Source organism: Mustela putorius, unplaced genomic scaffold (assembly GCF_011764305.1).
Source record: "Mustela putorius furo isolate JIRA1106 unplaced genomic scaffold, ASM1176430v1.1 tig00003858_pilon_pilon_pilon, whole genome shotgun sequence".
Classification (NCBI taxonomy): domain Eukaryota; kingdom Metazoa; phylum Chordata; class Mammalia; order Carnivora; family Mustelidae; genus Mustela; species Mustela putorius.
Genome location: NW_025422010.1, coordinates 38525340 through 38552535, shown reverse-complemented (window position 1 = coordinate 38552535; position 27196 = coordinate 38525340). Strand labels below are relative to the sequence as shown.

Genomic DNA, 27196 nt, shown 5'->3' with positions numbered 1-27196 from the left:
CAATTCTACGAATGGTCTTAAATTATAGATCAGGGACTATGTGTCGACGTCAGCAGGTCCATAGGCTTCTGAAATTGTGCACGAATTTATAGATGCATAACACTTCCTTAGGAAGAGGATCCCTGACTTTCTTCCTACTATCCAAGTAGTCTGTGATACCAAAGCTAAAGATACAGTTACAGACCATCTCCTTGGGAGGGCTGCTTTTTCCTCTTCTTCTCCCTCTTCCCCTCCCCTCTCTACTCGGCACCTCCCCTTTCTTCTCCTTCTCCTCCTCCCCTTCCTTCTTCTTTTTCTTTTTCTTCTTCTTCAATTGGACCAGTAAAAATAACCCTTCCCTTTGCCCACCTGCATGTAACTCAGTTTCCCTTCATCATATATTACCTTTGATCTTACATACTATTTAGGTGTTCACAGCTTATGCCTCAAACTGTCATGTACAATATTGGAAGATAAGAGTCACGTTTAGATATTTTCTGGGTCTCTGTGTTTAATCAATATTAAAGGGTCAAGTTCATGTTTTGATATTTTTGCATCCTCTCCAGAAAGCACTAGATAGAAGCGTACAGTTAATTACTAAAATAATCACATTCTTTATTGTTGCTCAAAAATGCTGGGAAATTGTAGGATCAAGAGAAAAAGGGCAGATGCTTATTTTGATTCAAGGAGTGTGACTGCTAGCTTTGTTAGGCCTGGAGAGCGTTTGCGAAAAATAGGAAAGATTTCATGTTTGTTGTAACAATATTTTGTTTGGTTCAAGAAAGAGAGGGAGTCACACTGGGCTCCAGTGCCTCCAGCCTTCAGGAAAGCTCAACGGGGCTGTTCAGCTTCTTTACATCACTTTGCCAAAAATGATACAGGAAGTGGTGCTAACTCCGGCACAGAGCTGAAATGAGGTGGAGAATGGGTACGCTATACCTCTGTCCTCACACCCAGGCCTGACGGCTAGGCTCCCCAGGCTACAGGTGCCCAGAGAAGGTGGCATTCGTCGTGACAGCCAGCCAGTCCGTTTGGCCCCTCTGTTTGTTACAAAACAGCCAAGCAACAAGCCATGAGGGCACTTGACTAGTCACTGAGTACCAAACTGAATCGTAAGACAGTCCCCGTCTTTAAGGAACCTGCAGTTGCATTGAGGACTAGATACGTGTATGTCAGTGCGAGTAGAGGATCGAGTAGAGTAGAAGCATCAAACCGTGCGTGCACAGAGCAGGAGAGTGAGGGTGGGGGGCCACCGAAAGAAGACGAGCTTGAACTGAGTCTTGCAAGTAGAAAGGGAGCAGGATAAGGCAGTTCAGGTGAGGCAGCTATAGAATCAAGACACGGACAAGGGATATGCCCGCCCTGACCGAGCTCCCCCGGCATCAGCCACGGCACGCGTAAAGGAGGAAATTAGGAGACACTGAGGGTTGAGGATGGCGGCGGTGTCTAGCGGAGTGGTTGCTGCTTCCCATGGTTTCTCTTTTTTAACCTAACAACTGCCACATGAGATAGACAGCAGCTCCACTTTACGGATGGGAAAACTGAGACTTCATGGGGGGGATAAATAGTATTTTCTAGGTCACACAGGTAGAACTTGTATTTGGGATTTATTTATTTTTTTTTTTTTAAAGATTTTATTTATTTATTTGACAGGCAGAATCACAAGTAGGCGGAGAGGCAGGCAGAGAGAAAGGAGGAAGCAGGCTCCCTGCTGAACAGAGAGCCCGACGTGGGGCTTGATCCCAGGACCCTGGGATCATGACCTGAGCCGAAGGCAGAGGCTTTAACCCACTGAGCCACCCAGGCGCCCCTGTATTTGGGATTTAAATCCAAAACTGTATTTTCCCAAAGCTCATCCTCTCTTCTATACAACGATGCCTCGCGACGATGGCATGCTGGAGATAATTTGTTGGGGTGCCATGTGTAGCAAAAAAGGGTGAGTGCTACTTTCTTAGTCAATGAGCCACAGGTAGTAACATAAGGCATGCTGCTGTGAATGACCATTATTTGACCCTTCTTCCAGACATTATTTCATTTCACTGGCAATGACCGTCTACTCTTCAATCTTGACAATGCCGTCTAGGTCTCTAACTTGAGCAGAGCAAAGGTTAGGATGGAGTGGAGAGGAGGAACAGAAAAGTCAGAGGGAGGTTTGAGCATGGGAGTGACCTTTGCAAGGGCAGAGCCACCAACATGTGTTAGCATATAGGACCAAATGTCGAATTCTCCAGGCCTTGGGAATCCAGCAGGCAGGCGTCTTTCTCCCCGCTCCCCCCAACCCCGACCCTTAACAGAGTTCACCAGATAGAGAGAAGGTGTGAGACAGAACATCTACTTCCTCCTAGTTCTGAGACGCTTCATCTGGAAATCAACCACAAGCATGTTCAAGGCATCTCAACATATGCACTTTTCCCTCGTGTCAGCGGTTTTGGGATTGAGAACTTGCCAGATCCATCTGTCTGGATATAGAGACACGGCATCTTTGGTTATTACTTGTTACGTCCCTAGCTCAACAAAATTAGGATCTATCTATCCTACCTTCCTGGAAGTCTTATAACCTCTTCCCTTCTCTTAAAGGAAACCAGATGCATGCAATTTACTTCTTAATGATTTAAGGGGTCTGTTTTATGCTGTCATGTGTATTTTTTTTATTTCTTCACCTAACAAGACCATGCCCAACAAGACCGTGATTTATATCGTATGTAACTTCTGCATTCCTCAAAGTGATGAGGAGTCTAGACAGGTGATTAGGCAATAAATACCTGTTGGCCAAATGACTTAAAAGGAAAGTGGGGAATATTGTCAACCCAGAGGTGAGAGCGAGAATGGCCCAGTTGCTGAGCCTGGAGAGCAGAAGTGTGAGAGGGCTTGTGACACCCTTCAAGTCGACAAGAGGAAATGGCACTCAGTATCTAGAGCATTTCCTGTATGAAGTAGGCACTCAGATAATTTGAATGAATTAATTAACTTACACGATGAGAGCAAGCTCTTCTCTTGCCGCTGTATTTATGTGTGACTATTGGTGTACACTTCAGCGTAGGTGTCAAAGGTTAAATTGAAGGAAAGACAGGATGAAAGAGGAAGAGGTTGAGCAGTGAAGCAACCCACTACCACAGGGAGAGGGGGAGCTCCCCTTCCTGAGGATGAAACAGTACAATGGGCCCAGGGCCGTTTAGATGTGTTAGCTTAGCCAAGGTGAGTTTCGGGAAGGCGGTGAGGAGCTGTCAGGTGTGGTTATCAGGTAACTTCTAGAAGTCCTGAATTCCTTACCTTGGGAGATTCTGAACTACTTCCCTCACAGTCTAGCATACTTCAGGTGTTATCTGACCTGGGAAAGAGCGAAAGGCAAACCTCGTGACCTCCTCCTTCAAGGGTTCCTGAATAAGGGTGTGTGGAAGTCTGCTTCTCCCCAGCACCCGGTGAGAACCCCCTGCCGGCCTGGCTCCTGGCTTCTACCTTTGCTCCAACCAAACATATGAGCTCTTGGGCCAAACACCGACCTTGCTCCTTGACCGCTCCCCTTTACACAGCTGATTATTTCCTAAATGTCTACACCTTCTGCACCCAGGAAGAGGAGAGGGCTGGCCCTTGGCACTGAATGACCGTGCTCAGATGGGGCTTGGAAATACAGGATGGCGGGGGGGCCGCCTGGGTGGCTCAGTGGGTTAAAGCCTCTGCCTTCGGCTCAGGTCATGATCCCAGGGTTCTGGGATTGAGTCCTGCATCGGGCTCTCTGCTCAGCAGGGAGCCTGCTTCTTCACCACCCCCCATCTCTACCTGCCTCTGCCTACTTGTGATCTCTCTCTCTGTCAAATAAATAAATAAAAATCTTAAAAAAAAAAAAAAAAAAAAAGGAAATACAAGACAGGAAGTCCTCCTGTATTCTGCAATCACAGCCCACCTAGATCTGGACCCCCAAAGAGTTTCAGGACCTGAAGGAGACAGTTGAAGTTCTCTGGGTGGATGAGAAAACTCACCGTGTCCCCAGCGCCGTCAGGAGCCACCTCTCCCCGGGAACTGGAGCGAGGGCAGGTCATGGAGCCAGAGAGCCCCCACCATGTCCACCTCTCCCTCCCTTCAACCGCGGCAGCTCTGCTCTTTCACATACACAAATTAATCTGGAATCAAATGTTCTGTCCCTAGAACAAATTTAAACCTTCCGGACTGTTCTTATTTTGCAGAAGTTGATAAGCGACTTCTCAAGATCCCAGGGCTAGTTAACCTAGTCATCCCCGGCTGAGGCCTCTAACCTCCAGTCCCTCTGCAAGAACCCCTAACCCCAGACAGAGCGGGCTACCTGCTTGCCTCCATGCTGAAAGTGAGATAACATGTGCGCACAGTACAGGGGAAACTGAGGCCTGGGCAAGAAGACACGAGCGTGTCTCTCCACAAAGCCACTGCCCTGAAAAGCACTGATCCCAGACCCTCCCCAAACCAGCCCCCTCCTCGGAGATGGCCTCATTCTGTCCCCCTGGAGAAAAGCTCCCTGCCCAGAGCAGTCCGGCTGTGCGGGGAGCGATCCATGACAGGGAGGCAGAGAGGGAGGAAAATGCAATCTGCATGGCTCTGGGGACTTCAATCAGGCTGAAGTTAATGAAAAGGATCCTGCCTTTTCCCAGGACTGCTAAATGTCTGCACCGCTCCCAGCGAGAGGGTTGAGCGGGTGTTGGGGGAGAAGGGCAGACAGAATTACATTTAAAAGGCAAAGGAAAGAGAAAATTCTTTCATCTCCCTGGTGGAGTGGGCAGTGCTCCTGGGGCCCTGTCTCAGACCATTCTCATTCCTGACACGTCTTGCTGTTCTCTGGAACAGTCCACATTCAAAATATTAGGATGATGACCCTGCTTTCCATTTTTGAGGAGCTGCAATTTCTCTCTTAGCACAGATGTTGTGGGTTTTTTTTTTTTTTTTTTTTTTTTTTTTTTTTTTTTTTGGTCTCTCCAAGCCTGAGCGGTGGGGGCTAAGGAGCAGAGAGGAGGACCAAGGAAGCTGTAGGGCCCTAAGAAGGCAAGAGTCTCTTCACCTCCTGCTTCCACCACCCAGCTCTCTGCATGGGGGGGGGAAGGGGGGTCTCCCTTTGCTTACCTCCGTCCATCTAGCTGCAGCCCCAGTACCATCTTGTGCCCTCTAGGGCCGCCCCTCAAGCCCTTCCCCCTGCTAATATCTACAGCATCCAAAGCTTCCCTCAGAGGAGGACAGGAGGCAGCTCCCCCTCTCCCTGCCTGCCCAGGAACGTCACTTCCCTCTCCTGGCCCCTCGCCAAAAGGACACATCTCATCTGGGGAGGGTGCAGCCTCATATAGCCCCACCAATCCCCCAGGAGGACCTGGGTAACATGCATCTGGGAATGGGGTCACTGACACAAAAGAGGGGGATATGGGTCACCCTGGACATCTATCCAGAAGGATCTCAACCTTGCAGACATGCAGCTGGACAAACTGAAGCCTGGTTGCACTGAGGATCCTCTAGGTCATTTGCTTCCCCCCACCCCCCAGTTCCTCCCTTGTGGGCCAGAGAAATAAACGATGGCCTGGGAGATGGACAGACGGATAGACGGATGGGCGGACGATGCTTGCATGCATGGACGCATGGGCAGGTCGGCAGAGAGATAAAAGAACAGAGCAAAGATGGCTTTGGGGAAATAAATGCTTCATTTTAAAATTATGTTTAAATATACCAACCTTTCATTAAGTAAAACATCTACTTAAGGAATGCCTGGGTGGCTCAGTCTGTTAAGCATCTGACTCTTGATTTAAGTGAAGGTCATGATCTCAGGGTCCTGAGATGGAGCCCCATGTTGGACTCTACTCAGCGGGGCGTCTGCTGGAGATTCTCTCTCCCTTGCCTTCTGCCCCTCCCCCCACTCCCTTGCTCTCTCTCTCAAAGAAAAAAAAAAAAAACCTCTACTTAACCGCCTTTACACACACACATTCAACCTGTTCCCCTTTCCTATTTTATAGGAAGTGGATCTTTTTCTCCCCCTTTACTTTGTGAAGTGTCACCTGCTTCCTCCTTTGTCTGTAGGATGGAAACTGAACCGCAACCCAACCCAGCCCCTCTGCGCACACAATTCAGGACAGCCTCTGTCCTAGCAGGCTGGGACAAACACCCAGGCAAATGTGTTATGAGGGTGTCAGAAACCAACTAGCCCCACTCTCTAACTTGGCAAAAGGAAACTGAGGCTCAGAAAGATTGCGAGTCACCCAATGGATAACGTGGAACAAAACCAGCTCTGTGTATGCAACTGAGAGAAAGTCTCAGATGCCCTCACACGGAGGACCGGGAGACTCTGAAAGGGCTGGGGAGCGTCGCAAGGGGAGTCACGGTTAAGACAGAAAAAAAGGAAAAAAGGTGAAGGTGATTTCCAAGAAGCAGAGGGCTCCGGAAGCACCCACCAGCAGTGAGCCCACGGCTCCACGGGGACCACAGAAGAAAACGTGGAAAGTGGAAAAGGGAGGTGAAACGGAACCGTCAGGTTGCCTCTCCCCATGGGGCCGATGAACTGCCACTGCTGTACAAAAGGCCATTTGCTAGACTCGGAGGAGGAAGACTCACGTCCCAGCCTGGTCCCAGCTCAACGCATGATGGGGGATCTGTCATGGGCTCACACTTCACCTGTCCGGGTCTTCTTTTACTGCCTATAGATGAATGCTATGCTCTCTCTGGCCCTATGCTTCCAGCAGCCCAAAGTGTCCTTATCTTAGGGATGAAAAAGAGATGGAGCAGACTGTCTCTGGTTTCTTCCCTCTTCTCTTTCCTAGCAACTCTCCCTGCAAGACACATCCTTCAACTGTCTGGAAGAATCCCTAATCAGAAGGACGGAAGGAAAGGTGGTGGGATGGTCTCGTATCCCTCTTCACTACTGGACCGCTGTGCAAACAGGAACTTAGGCAGATGGTCATTCGGACTGCTACATGGGTTCCTCATCCCAGTAAGCCTGCAGTCACCTCCACATTCGAGCTCCAGGTAAACAACCTTACGATTCCAAAAGCATCAGTCTACCTGCCAAGACATTTGGGGTGTGTGGCATGGAAGCCACACAGCTGGCTTCCCATCAGCCTAAGAAGCAAGCAACACACTGAAAGCTGCCATCTTGGTCTGGCTGATGGTCCCTTTGCTAAAAGCCCTCAGCCCTCAGCCCTCATGGAATTTTAAAGGTTGAACCTGAAACCACTGACAGCTCCAGGCTTAGCTATGGAATCCCTGCCCAAAGAGCAGTAAGGATGACTAATAATAACTGAATATAATGCCAAGCAGGCCTGGTCTTGATTTCTTATTTATTTTTCTTAATGATGGGGTTCTAACATTTACAGGTGAGATGTCTAACAAAATCCCCTAGGTACGCGGCCAAAAGAGCTTACTCTTTTTTTTTTTTTTTTAATTCCATGCATAACCTTGCACATAGAGCCTATGTTCTAATGGTGGTATGTGTATTTGGTTCTTGTCCAAGTTATAACTATTTGCACTTCTGAGTGGGAATGTCTTTAATCCTTCTTCTTGTAGATCAGAGCCATAACCACAGACACCTAATGACAGAAGAGGACCCTAATGCCCTAATCTAGAACTCCCTGAGACAATGAGTCTTATTTTATGTTACTTCAAACTGGTGAACTTGTAGAAGCTTGTCCCACCCTTTTTGAAATTCCCATTAGAATTGTTTTTAAACACCTTGTTCCTCAGACCAGGAAAAACAGATGTCGTGGAGACCATTTTGTGTGGCGTTGGGTGGGAAGTTTACAAAGGTCAACCTGGTAGAACTTGGTGACACATGACATGGGTGTTCATAGCCCCATTTCTTAAGGATTTTGGTAAAGTGTAGAGGTTAAGTCATTTCTGAAGGTAACAACCCGCAGAAGGTAGAACGTCTGTGGAACCTCGTTTGGCTGACTCATGTTCTTTCTCACTCCATCTTAAGGCTCTGAGCCCTGCTCTTTGGGGAATGTGTGTTATCAGAGGTTCCATCTCATCCTCTGCGATGCTGACACCTCAAAGAGAACCATGCAAAACAAACTTGGAGAACAGTGCTTCTCCAAGTGTACCCCGAGGAGCCCCAGATTCCACAGAAGCGTCCCGGGACTATGCGCTGGTGACGGATGGGAGCTGAGGTGGGGTGTGCCAACCCCTCACCCACTTCATCCGGGGCAGCACAACCTCCACTGGCATTTCATATTGGACTTCCACGCTAAGATGATTTAGAGCTTTGTAAGAAAGAAATTTTGAAAACTCTTATCTTAAAAGAGAAGGCCCTTAGATAGGGGAACGCACCATTCACGGCGCTAACAGAACATACCTGGGGAAAAGAGAATTAACCTTTAGAACTCATTTTAAGAACACATTAGACCTCATTTTAGGAACTCAGCCTTTAATACTTGCCATGAGTTACTCATCAGGAAAATGTGTTCTCTTCCTTTCTTTATGCTCTCTGCCGGCAGTGATGTCTGCTGTCTTCATCTAAAGTTCCGCAAGCTACATGCTTAAGAAAGCATAACTAATTTACCAGGAAAGGAAGGAGCTAAAGATATGCCGCTTCTCAGGAACACAATCTGGGCTGTAGGTCCTTCCCTTTGAACGAAATGAAGAAATCACATCGCAAGCCTCTATGGGCTGTTTGCAAAGTCCGCAGAAGGCCAGTAACGGAGGTTCCCTTCACTGAACATACGCCAGGCGAGGCCGGGTGCTGAGGCAGGGAGGGAATCCACCCCTGTCTCCTTCTCATCATTCGCTGAGTTTCTGCTTAGAACTGACCAGATGATCTGCTCGCTTGGCTCTAAAACTAGTATTAAAGCTTTCAAACGCGTCTCCTTGGCGAATCCCAGGAAATTGATTTACACCCCTGGGCTCACTCGCAGCAGAGAATGGAAAAGTCAGAAGGTGCTTGCTTCAGAGAGGGTCTGAGCACTAGAATCAAAAGCTCTTCTCCTCAGCTCAGTGTAGCCAATTTGGCTGAGAATCAGGGTCCCTCGGGCCAAATCTGGAGCAATTAATCACGGTTACAGGTGAGTATCTGAAAGGGAAACCGTCAAGCAGGACCCAGGGATGGCTGAACCTCGTAGATGCGAGCAGCCACAGCTTCTGCAAGCCCCAGGTAAAGTGGAAGGATCGGCTCCAGAAAGCCTACCCTGAGCTCCTGGGAATTATAATGTGAGAAATCATTCATTTTTCAAGACCCACTTTTGCCTGTGATTGTACCAAGTAGATGCTTCAGCTCTATTATCCCTCCTCATGTTCACGTTACCAATACAGGGCAGAGCTGTTTTCAACAGTTAACAGTTGAGCAAACTGAGGCTCAAACTGGTTAAATCATTCATGGTTTTGGAGGCAAAAAGTGGCCGAACTGGAATGTGATAATGACTCCGAATCATGACAAGGCCAGTCCCCTGCCTGAGGCATACGTGACCCCCTTCAGGCATCCCTGCATGGATTGGTGCCTTCTCTGTTCCTATCATGCCCAGTAGGCATCCAGGGACATTAGCATGGACAGCTGTGCCCCAAATAATCTGCCACGCGGGTACCATGAACCCTGGGTAGCCTCACAGCACAGGCATCTAAGGTAATGGCCTACTGTCTTGATCTTCCTCTCAAATGTCTCTGAACTCAAGATGACATTTTCAAAGGAACTTTTTGTTCATGAATTCTGTCTGACCAAGAGTCTGCCCCGTACACTTCCACCGCCACAAACACTGTTCCTCATCATGTGCATCCTCTCTTCCTAACCAGGCTTATACCCTTTCCCCACCCCCTCCTTTCTCTCCTCCTTTCCTTCTCCCTTTCCAGCTAAGAAGGGCATGCCAGGGTCCAGGCACCATCACAGATGCTGGGAATCCCCACGAACTCATCAATGCTTTCCAGGGATCAGCTCATATCACTACACTTTCTCAAGAACCTCATGACTATGTCCATTTTAAGAATGAGAGAGCGGAAACTTAGCCATGTGAAATAACTTATTTAAAGTTGCAAGACAGTAATCGACAGATCTGGAGAGTCTGCTCAATTCCAATGGAGACTACTCCATACGTGCAGTGCTGCCAACAGTCTAGATGCTGTCATGGGTCCCCTCCTGCCCTCTAGAAAAGATCTCTGTCTTTTAGGGATGCCAACTAAGACACAAGGAGGCAGGTGTTTGGGGGGGGGCGGCAAGATAACCAAAGCAGTAATGAGAAGGGGATAGTTGCATTCCAAGGAAGAATAATATCATCATGGTCACATAGGTGGACACTTTCAATAACACACAAAAATGGGAAGTCCCAAGTATTCCACCTCTGCTAGGCATGAAGCATGGCTTATGTCCTCCTTGAATGCAGCAGAGCACGAGGACCAGGAAGAAGAAGTCGTCCGGGCAGTTTTGCACCTGACAGAATGATGGAGCTGGACAGCAGGTACAATTTTCAGGGGAGACAGACAACCATCTTTTTCAAAGGTAAGAGAAGTGAAACCAGAGTTCTTCCTCTTTTGCAAGAAACAACCTTCACAAACTAAAATTTGAAAGACAGTCTTTGTTTACCAAATACCTCTGCTTACAGTTTTCATCTGAAAGATGAGTTGGGTTTTTTGTTTTGTTTTGTTTTGTTTATTTTTTAGTACACATGCTGCTAAAGCGAACACTAGTTAAGTATTTTTAAAGAAGATCTGGTTATTTGCTTCTTCACTTTACCTAAGCCACGTGAAACATGGCCGTTTATATGCTTTGCTTTTGGTGGAAATGACAATCTCTTTGAGCTGCCATCTGAAACCTGTTTGCACAACCAGTGTGCAATTTCTTTCACAAATGGCCCTGCTTTTGCATTAGTGTTACAGCCCTAAGAGTGCTGAGTCCTCATTTGGTCCTACCACTCCCTGGGATCAGAGTTCTTGGAGGACGGAGATACCTGGCTGTTTCCAGAGTGGTTCTTCACCATTGGCCATAGGCTACAGGGTCTCCCACAGCTTCTAAAGATGACCCCTGATATATTTAGCTAGCAGAACATCTTCAGAAAATAGGATGCGAATCCCCAGCGTGATGACCTTGAAGGAGGCATGGTCCCGTGGCACACATGCCCTGGTACTTTGGTAAAAATCTGTCCCTCTTGTATTTTATACAGGACTTCTGGAAACGTTTGGCTGTTTCCTGGGGCATGTGTCTGTTTGTGTTTTGTGCAGTCCTGCCTTGACTATGGGTTGCTAAAAAATGGTCCCTTGGGATTTCATTTTCAAGAATAAGACGACTGTTTGACAGAGGTGTTTGGAAAATGGAGGTTTCCCTTTTGTCAAAGCGGCCCCGGCAAATGCGGATTCTATCTACCCACACCTCTTCTGCAAATAAGGTATCCTTTAAATTGTTCTCCCCCAAGTCTCATGTGTGCCTGATTCCCAACCCACTCATTTTGGGACAAACTTGCCCCTAGTTTCTGGCTGGCTCAGTTGGAGATGCCTCTCTACATGTTGCCCATTGAGAATGCACAAAATGAATGAACAACACAGATGCTGCATCAGTGGGACAGGACGTGGCTGCTAACTCAGTCTGAGACCCTTAGTAATCTTAGGTCCAAGCCACGTATTTATAGCACAAACATAAAGGGTCTACCACAGAGTCTGGCAACGATCACTTCTGCAGCCATATTTGGCAATTCACAGGTAGTGGGACCCCAGTGCAAATCACATCTCCACCTGGTTCTTAGCCCTCCCCACCTCTGACATGAGGAGCTCTGCCAGCCTGTGTGTCGGGGAAAGGCCATGGGGGGACCCACTAGTTGCCCTGGCCATTATCTCGCTTCATACATACTATCTATCACTATCTATCACCCTTCGGGCTGGGATATCACAGAACATGGTAGAGCAGTTGCATGATAAGAAGTAAGGCTCCTGGCAGCACTGAGGAGTTAGTGAAGCCTAAGTGTGTCTTTAGAAGAATGTATACCTTCCCTCCCTCACTGGTCTTTCAGACAGTAACTGGCCTCTTGCTTCTCTCCACATCCCTTCCTACTTAAGCCTGGGTTCAGGGAAGTACCCACTATCAATCAGGTGTGTCGTAATCACCGTGTGACTGGGCTCAGGATAGCTATTGGCGGCTGTGTTTCACTTTTAACCAGGCAAGAAAAATTGGGAGTCTGCATGTCTTTGGATAGAGAGAAATTCCAGATCTAAGGAATTTGAGAGAGGCCCAGCATTTGGAGGGCAAAGGACCCACTGGGACCTGGGAACTATACGAAGCAAGGATGACTCTGTGGTAGACGAGGGACAAGAGGGGAGGGAGGCCCTAACTCGCTGGGCCTAGCGGCTCACCCCTGTAAAGCTATAGCAAAGGCTGAGTCATGTGGATGCCAGGGCCCCGTCTCTTCAGCACCCTACAGCTTTCCTTGACCTCACGAGATATTAACGGGAATCTCAATTCTGAGACACACAGCTTCTTTCCACATAAAATGGAAGAGTTTGACAACGGGGCTGTCTTTTAATTATTTACTCTGTAATCGACTAGGTGAGACATGGCTGGGATTCTTCATAGCCCAGCCCAGGGAACATTGCCCTATTTCAACATATAAAGTGTTTTTATTATAACAAGAAGGAAGCACGAGATGGATAAAATAAATACTTTTACGCCCTAGACCTAAAAACGTTTCAAAGGATGATCTCGCTTAATCATCCCAACAGCAAAACAAAACAGAGAGGGACAGAAAACTATCCCGCTTGTTTGACAGATGGAGGAAATGAGGCAAAAAAATCGGTCAGTGATTTGCCCAGGGCCATGTTCTTGGCTGTAGAAGTCTTAGTGTGGAAGGGATCTTGGGGCGTGAGTATCCAGACCTCCCTCCAAAGCAGGAATCCCCTTCTCGAACTTCTCCGACAGATGGACACCCAGCTTGAACACTTCAGAGGAAGTGGCATTGCTATTTTCGTGCCACAGCAAGAGCCTAGAGCACGCTCTACCTTTATTCTGTTGAAATATGCCTCACTGAAACTCAGCCCCAGAGTCCTGAGAACAGAAACTAATGGCGTGTTGTTTTTAAAACCATCATGATCTTCCTGTCAGGCAGAGAATGTGAACCCCATTTTACAGATGAGGAAACAGACGGACTCATCAACTTACTCCAGACTGCACATCCTAACTTAGAGCCACCTATCAAACCAAAGGATTTGGTGTTGGTTCCCCTTCCTCCTGCATTCTCCAGCTTTGCACACGTACACACCCATGCTCCAGTATGCTCAGTCCTCCAGTCATGAGCCGTCCTGGATGTTTCTGGTTCCAGGTATCAGACCTGTACATCTCTAGGTGGAATGTCCCAAGTGCTTCCAACTCTCCTTCTCTGTAAATGGTTCCCAGTGTCATTGCCATGTAGTTATAAATGCCCCCTCTTAAAAATGCACCCCATATCAGAGGGAGGAGTAATTGTTACTCATCAGTCTTGTGCTGACAGATCTTTAATAACTGACTCTCGGAAGGTAGCAAAACCCGAGTGTACGGCATCTGCCAATAAACTCCCATAGTGTAAGCTCTCCTGCTGTTTCAAGCTACCAACCTGAAGAGACTGATTGCAGAGCTGGGAACACATGTCCCCAGGTGGTTCGTGCCACCAGGAGCTGGCTCCATCAGCACACCCCTGCTGTACTCGTGGGCCTACCTGCTAAAGACCACCGACAGCTGGACTGGAACCTAGGCCAGGGGACTTGCATGACACAGCCCAACAAGCTTAGGAATGAATATGTCCTCTGTGTAAATCTCGCTGAGCAGCAGGCTTGGCTACTGAAAGGAATAAATGTGAAAGATGCCAATATTCATCCAATAAATTCATGCAATAAATATTTATTTTTCTAGGAACTGGGGCCATAAGAATGACAATAAAAAATCAAGTCCTTGCTTTCAATGAGGCAGACGATAAAGCAAAATGGTAACAATAGGAATACTAATAATGATGTAAGCTGTCGATTTTAATAAAAGATGAAAAAGAAGAAAGGCCATGGGGGATGGAGAAGTAGGGATGGGTAAGAAAGTGAGCCATGGGCTATTTGGGAGAAGAGCAGTCCAAACAGAGGAAACATAGGGGCGCCTGGGTGGCTTAGCAGGTTAAGCCTCTGCCTTCGGCTCAGGTCATGATCTCAGGGTCCTGGGATCGAGTCCCGCATCGGGCTCTCTGCTCAGCAGGGAGCCTGCTTCCCTTCCTCTCTCTCTGCCTGCCTCTCTGTCTACTTGTGATCTCTCTCTGTCAAAAGAGTAAATAAAAAATTTTAAAAATCTTCAAACGGAGGAAACATGATGTGGACAGTTACTGCCATGAACATGTGCTCCCCGTCCTGGCAAAAGAGCAAGGAGGCCCGTGTAGCTAGAGCAGAGCAGGCAGGGGAACAGTGGTTAGCAGTGAGCGTTGAGTCGAGCTACAGAGCCATTAAGTATTAATCCCAATGTTTAGGACACAGTCCCTTACTCTAAACGGCCTGGGCAAGTCACTGGAGAAGCCCAGGCACTGGACATGGTCTGAGTTCCCCGGGACGCTGTTCCCTTGGCTGCTGCGTGGAGAACGGGCTCCAGTATTTGCTGTTGGGTGAGCCATGGAGTGCGAGGGAGAGACGCACATGAAGGATGATGCCAAGGGATTTGACCTAAGAAGTTGGAAGAATGGAACGACCATTGGTTGAGACTGGAGTGACTGGGGTGGGTGGTGCCGTGGGAAGGGTTGGCAGCGCGGGAGCATCCTGGCGTGGTTGGGTATGGAGAGCTTTGACACAGAACAGGAAGCACACGGGGGCTTGGTGGACTGATGAGCAGCTTGTCCTGGAATGTTAGATATGCTGAGGGTATCCTGGGCGAGGGGTTTGGGGCTCATCCGTGTGGAGGCTGTGTTGAGAAATCCACACTATGTCTACGGCCATACCACCCTGAACGCGCCCGATCTCGTCTGATCTCGGAAGCTAAGCAGGGTCGGGCCTGGTTAGTACTTGGATGGGAGAAATCCACACTATGAGGAACGCCATAGAACCTGAGGCAATCACAGCTAAATGCAGTCAACGCTCCAAATCAGAGAACTGTGGGAATGGCACTTGGGGGAGATGGACATCAGGCTCAAAGGCCTCAAGCGGGAAAATGGCTTGCAAATCGGAATGGCCCCTACCATCTATAATGGGAGAAGAAACTAGACTGAGGTTAGGGCCCATGAATTCGAAGCTGAAGCCTGGCATTACTTAGTGCGATGACCTTGGTCCAGTCACATCCCTAGAGCTCAGTGCATTCACTTGGGAAGTGAGGATGCGGGTGAGACAGGGTATCCTGCAAGTCACACATGCCTGATGGTAGAGCAGGGTCAAGTTCAGCTAAAAGCTCTTCCCAGCAGCTTACAGCTGAGCCCCTGTTTTCTTGCCCATGAAGAGCAGGTAACATCCGGCACCTCTCAGGGATGTGGGTGAAAAAACAATGGCCATCAGCAGCACAGGGAGGTCGTGCTTCTGAAAGGTGGGCTGCCTCCCTCTTCCTGGGGCCTGTCAGGGGTGTGATGAGGCTCAACCTGGACCACTTCAGTGGGAGAAGGGGGACAGCGTCCTGTGCCACATCGCCAGACGGGATGGCTGGCAATGAGCTTTATACTGCTTCCTCTCCCCTACCCGCTCTCAAGCCTGTGACCTTCCAGAATCCTTCCACGTGGGAGGGCTGTGGGCGACATGGAGGGGTTGGGCCATGGCTCTGCTGGGGCTGGGTTTTACGTGGCCACCTCAGCATGAGGCAGACTGTGTGCCTCCCTGGGTGGAGGGCAAGAGTGGGTAAGAGGTGAATGGAAACGCTGCCTCTTCTGTGGAAGCTTTTATTAGAAACAGGGGATTCCCCATGACTATTTCAAACTCTTTTGGCCCAACATGAAATGCCCCAAGGTCAAATTTATTAGTGTATCTCACAGCCCTGAGAACTCTTGGCTTTGGTGCCGAATCCCTCTTATCTCCCTTCCCTCCCTTGAGCCCTGTGATGTAGCCAAAGCAGCTGTTCATACCCCCATCAGCCCCAGAGTGGGTCAATCTTATACAAAAGCAGACACACGCAGGCGCTTGCTGCCTTCATGGGGCCGTCGTCAGGAACTAGATGTACTCGGGACACTCTCCAGTGAGGGGAAAGAGGAACTGAGAGAAGATTACATGGCAGAAGGGCCAAGCTTGGGTGGGGCCCCACAGATCCAGAACAGGTACACATAGGCACCCGAAGAAAGGTCTGGATTTTACCTGTCTGAATTTCAAGCTTCCTTATTTCGGAAAGAGGACCCCACATTCCTGACCAGCTCACAGGATTTGTGGGAAAATAAAATGGGGGGGGGAGGGAATGAATGTCCATTGCTGTCCATCCTGTTCTACACATGAAGGGTACTGCTGAGGACATTAGTATTTCTGATATCAGAAGTCATACTGTGTCCTTCATTCAGCCTTCAACAGACAGGCTTTACAGGTCTCTAACCGAGGGCTGTGCTGGTTCCTCCTGATAAATCAGGGACCACATACGGGGCTTGCTTAGGGGTGGGGGAGGAGCCACGGGACCCTTCATGGGTCTGGCTGCTCCTGAGTTGGACGTGGCCTTCTTCTCGGTGGACAGCTACTGTGTAATGGCGGCTTCACACCTTGCTTGGTGGGCGTGCCGGGGGGACAGCCTGGGCTTCCTGCAGCCGGGGTGAGGAACACGGCTCAACAAGCAGCAAGGGGCACAGCCTGCCGGGAGGCTGCAAGGGATTCCTTGAATGAAACTGAGGGCACCAGCAAGGCTAGCTGAAGGTCAGGCCTGCCTTGGTTTCCCCTGTGTCTCTGCCCCCTGCCCAGAGGTGGCCCTGAAGGAGGCGGTGGGGGAGGGGGTGGTCGGGCAGGGCCCGGAGCCCCATGCTCCCAGCCTGTGCCTGTGCATCTCATTATTGAGCGGGCCTGAATCACAGCAGCCCCGTGCAGCTGCTGTCCTGTTTAATCCATTTGTAATCAAAAGTGATTAGCATGGATGCCTCGGTGCTGAGGTTATTGTGTGTGTGTGATCAAAGCCACGGCTCCTGCCTGTGTCCCAGAGCTGCCTGCACCTGGGAGGGCATGGCAGCCCATGAGCCTGGGCCATGGGGCAGGCTTCCCCTGGCTTTCAGAAGGAGGGTGGGCTTCTTGAGCAGAACCAGGGGCAGTGAAGGCAACCTTGCCTGTGTGAGGTTCAGCAGCCTTGGGGGAAGTCCTTGGGGGAGCCCCATGGTCCAGCTTTCCCCTTTGGAGGCTGGCCTTCCCAGGCCAGAGACTTGGGGGAGCAGATGGACCCAGAGGCAGACCAAGGACAAGCAGGGGTCACTGACCATTAGTTAGACTCATGAAGGATTCTTAAACTGCCTTGTTTTGGAGGACAGGACACTGAGACCCAGAGCAAAGAACAGAGAACATGCCTGGCAGGCACTTGTGTGGGGTGTGTGTGTGTGTGTGTGTGTGTGTGTGTAGGGAAGGAATGTGACAGGGAAGGGGCCAGGACAGAAGACAGGACAAAGGACGTTGCCCCAAGCACTGCACGGCTGAGAAGGAGACCCGGCCACAGGCTGATGCCACCAGAAAAAAGCAAGTGACCTGCAAAGGAGGCAACGCGGGAAGAGCCAAGGAATGAAGATGTTTGGGGCCTTTACTAGTTCCTGTATTTCTTCCCGTACACCAACTCCAGTAACTTTCTGTGCCATGGCTCCCTAAAAACAGTAAAATCCCAGGCCAGCCCTTCCCTCTCTTTATAAATCATGCACAAGTAAAGCCTGATATCCCACTTGTCTCTGGCAGTCCAGATTATGAATGTCATTAAGATCCAAATGAAGACTCCACTCTTTCTAGAAGCTTACCCGGGCCCCCCGACTCTGCACTCTTCCACCGCTCAGGAGACACTTAGCACGCATTGTCCCCCTAGCTCCTGGGGACAGGGGCCCTAATTCCTTGAGTGTTGGAAGAGGATGAGTGTATGAGTCGAGCTCCATCTGCCAGACTGAAGTACCCCTGGGCATCGAGCGGGCAGCACACTTCAGGACAGCCCTCTGCACCTGCTCTGGGGTGGCACAGTTCCTGAATCTTCGACAGGAGACTGGGAGCTCCTTGAAGGCAGAGCTGGATCTTTATGACCGCATCTGTGTCCGGTCAGAGCACAGTCCTTGGCTAGAGACCAGTAACGAATGTTTGCTGAGGGTGAGTTTTACACAAACGTGTATTATGACTGCATTTTGACCTGGTCCGTGAGGCTGCCTAGAGGTGCTCCATTGCCACCCAACCTTCGGCACCATTCTCAAGCAGAAGAAAAGACTGGGGGGAAGGCAGAGTGCGCCACATGCGGAAAACAAGCCAAGGAGCTGCTTTTCTACAAAAAGGTTTTCCAAGAGCAAAGAACCTGGGGGCTCCTCTCTCCCACTGGACACACACGAAGCCACCTGGTCCTAATTAACGGTTTGCACAGAGGACCAGGGTGCACAGCAACGCCGGGTAAGACACGCATCGTGAGTTAGGGCAGATTCTAATCTCCGGGCATGGAGAAGAGTCTCTGGGAGTTAGGTGCATTTTTTAAAGATCCCCACAGGCGCCCGGGATACAAATTCCACGCTATGTCACAAATTAAGGCCACGGTTTTCACCACGGACCGAGGAGATAAAGGAACGCCCCAGATCCAACTTGCATACAACATTGAGGGGTTCCCTCACACCAACAGTGATCAAGTTTGGGAGGGGAACCCTGCGTGGGAAGATCCGGAGGGAAGATCTGGAAACATTTACAACAGACCCAAATACTAAGAGGACGGATCTTTCCCTAGCCGAGTTCTTCATCATGCTGGAAGATAACCCGACTCTCCAAAAGGATCATAAACCCATAATCACCGAGTCCAGAAGAGGTGACTGATGGTCACAGCCAGCCTGTACGTGGTAAGCTCTGGTGTGTGCTGGGGGCTCCACACAGATCTCATTTATTTCTCAGTGTTTCTGAGTGGGCAACAGTTATCCCGTGTTGAAGAGGAGGAATCTGTGGCTAAGTCACTTGCCCAGGACCACATGCTGGAGAGCGACTGAGCTGGGAGCTGACTTGCCTCTCAGTTCCTCTCTCTCTGCCCCTCAGCCTGTGCACTATTCCCCACGGCCTTCTGCACTGCGGGCTCAGTCCCGCTCTGGAGAGGCCATAGCTGAGCAGAGCTGAGGCACGGTCGTGCCCAGCTCACCTCTTTGCCCACTCACACTTCAGTGCCTCACAAGACAGGCAACCGTCCCAGACCATGCCGCTGGGAGAAATGGTGGAGCATATGCAGATAGAATCCTCTCATTTTACAGATTAGTGAATTGAAGCTCTGAATGGTTAATCACCTGCTCAACACCACAATGCTGGCTGGTGACAGGCCCAGGCTTAAGAGCCAGCTCTCTGCCTCCCCTGCTCAGGGCCATCTTTGTTGCACTGAGACTAGAATGGTGGCCGGGGAACCGGGGCATTGGGGTGGCTGTCTTTTGGGCACTGGCACTGCAAGCGGGCAAAGCTCTCCTTAAAATGCCCAGAGGGAGTTTACTAATATGCTGCTGACAGGGGCGCACACGCCCCCTGCCCACCTCCGCACTTCACAGCCGATCAGTGTAGTTCTGGCCCAGGTGTCCAATTGGGACACCGCCGGTGGCATCCACAGGGCCTTTAAAAAGCTGCATAGACTCCAGTGAATGCGGGAGCCTAGGGAGAGCAGGTGGAGATTCTCTCCCCTGATTTTTGAGAATCCGCAATTTCAGCTTAATTTGTAATAGATAGTGAGCGTAAAGGAACTGACAACAGGGCCATCAGCGATGCGGTTAGCAACATTTGAGACCGTGGCGCTTCAATAGGACTGGAGCCAGCTGTCCGTGCACAGAACGACCTTTGGCCCCATCCTTGGAGAAATGTAATTCTCTTCATGTCTCTTTCTGTCCGTGGGGAGTTAGGAGCCAGAGCTGCCAGGATAATCCGAAGGCTTCCTAATGACGATGCTCAAACAAGCAGAGACGACGCATTGTCAGAAATGTAATCTGCAACTCTTCTTGTCTTATTTTACAGTGTTTGCGTTTTTTAAACCACCTCTTCGGGAAGAAACGAGACGGTTGGAGTCCCTCCCTGTGCATGCACCTAGAGATGCATTTACCTTCCTCATCTTAGATGCCAGGGGAGAGAGATTAGAATGTGAGGAGTTCAGAGGCCTTCTGGTTTTGCGACTTCTAGCCCATCATATAGGTAATACGTGTCTTTTCTAGACATAGACCCAAACATGGATTAACTATGTGTGCCGTCTCTAGGAGCAAAGCCAGCATCTCTGCATGCTCCTTCCTGGTCTCTGGGAGACCTCCGCACAGAGAACACTGTCCTGCATGTGCTGATTTGCCACGGGGCAGGGATAATGCTCCGTGTACCTGTGCTCCAGCACACTCTGGCGGCTGGATGTCATTTTTAATAACACCCACAATCCTTACCATGGCCTTCAAAGCTCTCCATGAATGGGCTGAGCTCTGCCTGCCTCTCCACACTATCCTCCCAACCCCTGGACCACCAGGGCTCCCAACTCCAGTCACAATGCCTTCCATGCTGTTCCTCTTGTATAGGAGCTCACAGTTCCAATTGTACTCTGGAATCACTGGTGAGTTTTACACACACACACACACACACACACACACACACACTCATATGCACACACACTAGAGATTTTGGTTTAATCTATTCAAGGTAAGGTTTGACTCTAGAGAATACTTTAGAGTGGGCAGACTGATTATGTTGAGCCGTGGTTGAGGACTAACTAAGGCTTTGGGACTTGTTCTCTGCTGTTCTTGGAATTCTTTTCCTTGGGATGCTTGCCTGCCCCTAACTTCATGCAGGTCATGACGTGTATCAGAGGCCTTCTCTGGCTCATCTCTCTACATCAGTACCTCCTTCTCTACCCCATCACTCTCCAGCCTCTGGACCTGTCTTCTCGTTCTTTGTGCACTTACTGCCGACATCTTCTTATGCATGTTAGCCCATTTACAGCCCATCTCCCTTCTCCCATCCCCTGTCCCATCCTTCTTCAGCCTAAACCCCCAAAATGCAGAGACCGGTCTTGCTCTCTTCCCTGCTCCATCCCACGGACGCCCGGCACATCGGAGGAACTCGACAAGAATGAGCAGACCAGACTGCTGCGAGGGTATCTCTCTGTGTGTTCCCAGCACTGGAGATGGGTTTGCTGGAAAGCATTCCCACTTTGTCACAGCACTGCAGGCCAAGTTTGGACTTTCAGCCAATGGTCCTGTGTACTGAGAGATAACTCTGGACTACTTAGCTTCAGGCTCTCACCGCAAAGGCACAGAGCAGAGCATGGAGACGCTAAGTGATAAATGAATGACTGTGTGAGCACCACGGCAGAACCGAGTAAGGCACTAGGTAAACAAGAGTGACCGGGGTAGCCTCTGGCTGGGGCTGACTCCTTTGGAAAGCAGGAAGTGAAGAGAGGAAGCAGGTCTCAGACTGCTGAAGAGTCCCTGCTGTCCCTGCAGACGTCAGGTAGACTGGGACCCCCACTGTGTTGTACCCACTGTGCTGTTACACCTGTTCTTAACCTCCCTCCCTTACAGTGCTCTCAACGTCACATCCCTTGTAAGCTGTGTCTCATCTCTGCTGTCCAATGTCCATCTTGCTTTCTTCTGGGGCATTCATGAGGACCCAGGATGGCCATTTCAGTTAAGTTCTTTTAAGTGACCAGGACTACCCCATTATTAAAGAGTCCTCAGAAAGGACAGCACCTTTCATGAGTTCCCAGCCATGGCTGCCAACAGAAATGTTCTACTTTGGGTGTGGGGATAGTAACAGCCATTGAGGGCCATTCCACTTACTGACTTAGGTAAGTAGACATAAGAGTGGATTCTAGCTGAGATTTCCATGCAGTGTTGATGCATGGAAATCTGCTAGCTGGAGAAGTTAGGACTGAACAGTGTCTTTGGGGGAAGACATCCTAATTATAACAGATTGTGAGAGATTCTTCTAGAATGTGGGCTTGGTGATTCAACAACCATTTCTCGAGCAGTTACTGTTAGAGCCAGTGGGGTGGGGGCAGGATACGTCACCCTTTCTTTCTCAGGGTGATCAACCCTACCTGTGCCTCATCATCTCTCTTTCTTTCTTTCCTTCTTTTTTTTTTTTTTTTTTCATATAAGGCTCAGAAATTTCCATTCACAAGGTTCAGAATATCAGAATATGATTGGGCACATATTGTATGACTCCATTTGCAAGAAATGTCTGGAATAGGCAAGTCCATAGAGACAGGAAACCGATTAGTGATGTCTTAGTGCTAGGCCTGGTGGTAGTGGGTTGGGGGGCAGAGAGTGACCGCTCACAGCTACGGGTTTCATTTTGGGGGTGATGAAAATGTGTGGGGACTTGACAGCGGCGATGGCTACACAACTTTTTAATATACTGAAAAATCACGGAACGGTATACTTTAAAAGGGAGCATTTTATAGTATATGAATTATATCTCAATTATTAAAAAGATGCCATGGGAACGTTACATTTTTTGAGGATGAAGGAACAGGACCGGGCATGTGAATTCCACAAGCTACTGGAAAGCCCAGCGAGGGCTGAGAACCACTGCTCTCACTCCCTGAGCCACCTCAAAAGAGACTTCAGTGGATGAAGGGTTAAGCTCTTCTAGGGCCACAAGCAGGACTGTCTTTCCCAAAACCCTGAACCTGAGGAGCCCCGAGTTTCCAGGTGGAGACTCAAAGACGTTCATGCTCCCAGGCACTTCTAGGTGCCTCCGCTAGGCCCCGGGACACAAGGAAAGCCCAATTCAGATGTAGCTTTGCACCGAGCTGGATGCTATCTGCTCATTTAGCCTGGAAAGAAGGGTTGCTGCCAACAACAGGCTGCGCAACCTGAAGATCTTGATTGAATTTCTCCATGTATCCCCTCGCCCTCCCCCAAGCATGATTCCCTCTTGATTGTAGAATGTAGATGGTAATTAATTAGAACTGGGCTCCCTGGTGAATATAGATAAATGAGAAAGCAGCGGTTGGGGGGTTGGCCTTGCCTGGAAAGAGCCTTACAGGGAGCAATGAGCCAGCTGCCCGTGGGGAAGGTCCCCAGAGCCCAGAGAGCACGACGCCTGGCGCGGTGCTGGGTGTATGAAATGGGCCATCCCTGAGGGGCCTCTGGTCCTGGAGACCCCCAGCTGCAGTCTGCCTCCTCCATATTCAGTACACTGTACAAACCAACAGGGGAATTAATCACCCAGGGACCAGAGCCTATCTGCTGAAGAACATCTTGGGGCCTTGAAGGGGAATTCAGCTCACGGGTGCCCATGTCGGTTAATGAGATGAAGTGTGAAGCCTCTTGCTTCCTGGAAAGTTCTGTGTGTGAATGACTGCAATCAGGCAGTTCTGAGGGGCCAAGGGTAATGAGGAGAGTAAAAGAGGCTGCGTGGTCGCCTGAGACTCCTGGAGGTGTCCCAGGCCTCAGAAAAACCACGGTCCAGAGAGGCTATTCAGTGGTGAGTGGGAAAACCAACAGAGTCAGAAGCAGCACCACGTCGTACAAGAACCACACTCAATCAAACCTCCTCACTTGCGAGTATAAAAGAAAACAGGGTATTTGTCTCTTCTCTAATCACTACAGCTAAACTCTCTGGCAATTGCCCTAGCGTAAAAGAAAACAGCCACGTATAACTCCTTTTTACCAGTTGAAAGAAACTCCCTCACATGACCCAATTTTAGCAGTCCCTGATACAGACACATCAAGACCCTTCTCTCCACCAAGCCAATCTCTCTCCTGGCCCCAGGCATAAATGCACGTGTTACATAACGTTGGAAAGCAAACTTTTCCTAGGCTATATGCATCAGCTCCTCTCACAAACTTGGCCCTCCACACAACCATTCCTAATTATCTGGTTCTGGAAGCTTCCACGTGTCTTGTCATGCTTCCCCAGCCATCAAGACCCTTTGGCAACTACCTCTTCTGAACACTGAAACTCCAATTGCGGAGCATCCTTATGGAAATACTCAGCATATGTTGCCTTGTTGAGATGGTCAACTGAGTCATGTTTGGACCTGCCCCTCCAGCTGGACAATAAGAGCCTAAATGACAAAACCCATGGTCTCCCTCTCTTTGCAGTATGATGAGTACAGGGCCTTGGAGCAGATCTACCTGGGTTCCAATCTCAGCTCTGGCCTTATTAACTGTGCACACCTCAGCAAGCTACAAAACTCCTGTCAGCTTACCCTCTCCCACACAGACTAAGGTTCCACACACCTCTCTGTACCCATGGCCACGGCATGAGAAAGCAAGAAGAAGGAAGTGTCCCTCTCTTATTGAAGTCAGAGCAATGCAGCAATACCTTAGTAGTTTTAGTGTGTGTGTGTGTGTGTGTGCGCGCGTGCGTGTGCGCATGTGAGAGAGAGAGAGAGAGAAAAAGTAGGGGAAAGGACAAATCCGACGAAGGGCGGGAGGGGGCTATACTTGGGGGGAGGAGGAGGGTAGGCTGATATTCCCCTGACAGAACTTAGACAAACCATGAATCAAAGAGCACATCAGCACTGTTGATATCAAATATACTCTCTCTGTACCACATCAAAAAGCTTTAATTAACAACTAATTTATTTGAGTGAGAAAATAAATTCCCTTATCGTAAGTAAGTATATTATAAGACAAAGAATAGAATCCCCCTCACATACATGTGGGCCCCCCCCCAAAAAGGAGTGAAAATTGAACCTTTGGAAAGAAGATAAATAAGAGTATGGATCAAAGATGAAAAGTGTTTGTGGACTTGGGAGGTCAGCAGGGCTGAAACGGAGACTTAATTTGGGAAAATAATATCCTATCTCTGTCTGCTGTGGGGACCCTCTGATAAAGGTGCTCGTTAAGACGAACTGTTCCTTAATTTATGGAGGTCAGTCACTGAGGATGCACTGAGCCTCTCCGTGTACAAACTGGCTGCTCATTTCTGAAGGCCCACTGTGCGCCAGGACTCGCCTGAGGCCCCATGATGGATAAACAGTGCTCCCCCCTGTTCCCATGACCCTATCCTAGAAGGGCTTACCCTCTGTCTGCAGAGATACATGACCTTCAGCAAACCATCATCCCTCTGAGATTCAGTCTTCCCATCTGTAAAATGGGAGAGGCTACAAATTCAAACAAGTCCTGTGAGTGTCCTGGGTCATCTGAGGAGCTGGACTGAACTAGAGGGCCAAAGCCAGCCCTACATCGTACCAGAAGATAAAAAATTCTGACATTGGTGTAGCATGTGTGGATGTGCATATCTGGGCATGTGAGAAATGTCCTTACTTTCAAATGCTGGCAAATTCTAGTCCAACGCTGCATGAGTCAAAGAAGAGATGTCTGTGGGATGCATCTGCCCCCCAATTCTGGGCCCCTGTTTGAAGCCTCTAGATAAGATGTCGTCAGAAGTCCCTTCCATTTCTCACACTGTGTGATTCCCTAGTGGGCTCCCTCCCACCTCTCTCCTTCTTGAATTCCTGATACGCATATACCACTTCTCAGTAAGAGAAGTGAACCAGCAGACAAAGACTGAACCCACCGGGGCTCCCATGCATGTGGAGACAGCTCTGGCCTGAGTGACCTGGCTGTGGGCGGTCTCCTTGGTAGACCAGTTGGCATACCCTGACTTCCTCATGTACAGAAGAAAGGGCTGCTCTAGGAGATCTCCGGGGTCTGCACCAGCTCAAGGGTCATGGCTGATGACTTTAGCATCTTCATTTGATTTTGACTAAATAGCCAGTGGGAATCCACACGAGAGATCAGGGTCTACCCTAGAATGGTTCCTTCATTCCGATGGGCAATGAGGGCAAAAGATGAGCAGGGCAGCCAGACCAGAGCACACTTACCCAAGGAAGGCATCTTTATTTAATGGTCTCTCCTTTTAGCTTCTTTCTCTACCCATCCTCTCTCTGCTACCCAGAAGATACCCTCAAAATGGGAGGCCTAGGCTCCTCCATCCATGTGTTAACTGGTCCACTGAAGACAGTTTCCCTTCGGGAATTCATAGCCTGGGCTTCCCAACCAAAAAAGTTAGCTCTTAAATGATATTTCAGGTACCCTGAGGGTCATTGTGAGATATTGTTTGGGGAGGGCCCTACGCCCGGTGCCCTTCAGATCCCACGACCGGGGGAGTCACCTGCCCCACCCGGTAGTAAAGCTGTCCCCAGAGAGCAGTGTTGTGAGGAGTGGAGCTATAGGGCTTTCCTGTTCCAATAAAAATCGACAATTTACTGTAATTTGGTTGTGATTTAACAATGCTTTTAAAAAAGGAAGTAAATGGCTCATAAAGTCTGGTGACCTATTCACTCCTGTGCTTCATCAGGCCCTCCCTCAGAGCTGGTGCCCTTCATACCCCAGGCCTCCCGGGGAAAGAACAGGGATGGGCAAGTTCCCAGCACAGGGAGCCCCATTTCCACAGTCCAAGAGGTGACCTGCCACAGTCTTCATCCCTCCGTCTTTCTGTCCCTCTCTTTCTTATCTTTCTTTTCTCCTACTCCTTGGCTCTTTTCTTTCCTTTTCTCCTCCCCCCACCACCCCCAAACAATGAAAGTTGAATGGCAATGCAAATCTCAGTCTCTCCGTAAAAACCCCAGCCAGGGAGGCAGCGTGTCACCCATATTTATGAGCTTTAAATGGCTTTTATCAAAGTGAGGTCGCACTAAATCACGCCCGAGCTGTCATAAATACAAATGAGTCGACATAGGCTGCAACAAGCCTTCGGGGAAAATTATATGATGTGCTGTTGCAGTTATGGTATATCACACAGGGAGCTCATATATTTCCACTGGCAAGGTAATCCGATCCTCCAGAGGACTCTAATGGGTGAAAAGAGGCGGCAAGTAGGAGTGACTCTTACAAGGGTTGGGATGGTCACACACCCGATGAGTGAGGGACCTTTCTCTGGATGCTGATGTTTTAAAGAACCAGCCTGTTCATAGGAAGGAGGTAATGGATGGAATCTTAAATATTTTATGGGGATTTCCTTATTTAGAATCAACCAATTAATTCTAAGACTGGTGGAGAGGGGCAACGGACTAGGAGTCAAGAGACTTACAGCTCTGGCACTAAATGTAGTTACATCACTTTGGCCTTGGGTGGTTTTAAAATACATGTGCAAATTCTTTGACACTCTTCCTTTCAAAAGATAGAACCTAATCCCACTTCAGTGTGGGCTGCCTTTAGTGACTCATTTCTAACGAACGAACTGTAACAGAAATGAGGTGTGTGATTTCCAAAGCTAGGCCATGGAAGGTATTGTGCCTTCTCCTCGGATGACT

General features: G+C 49.2%; 1 protein-coding gene across 4 annotated transcripts in view; it reads right to left on the bottom strand.

Annotated features, from left to right (window-relative positions):
- Positions 1-27196, bottom strand: part of SETBP1 (SET binding protein 1) — a 362122-nt gene that overhangs the window by 179920 nt on the left and 155006 nt on the right. The gene's annotated exons all lie outside the window — the stretch shown is intronic.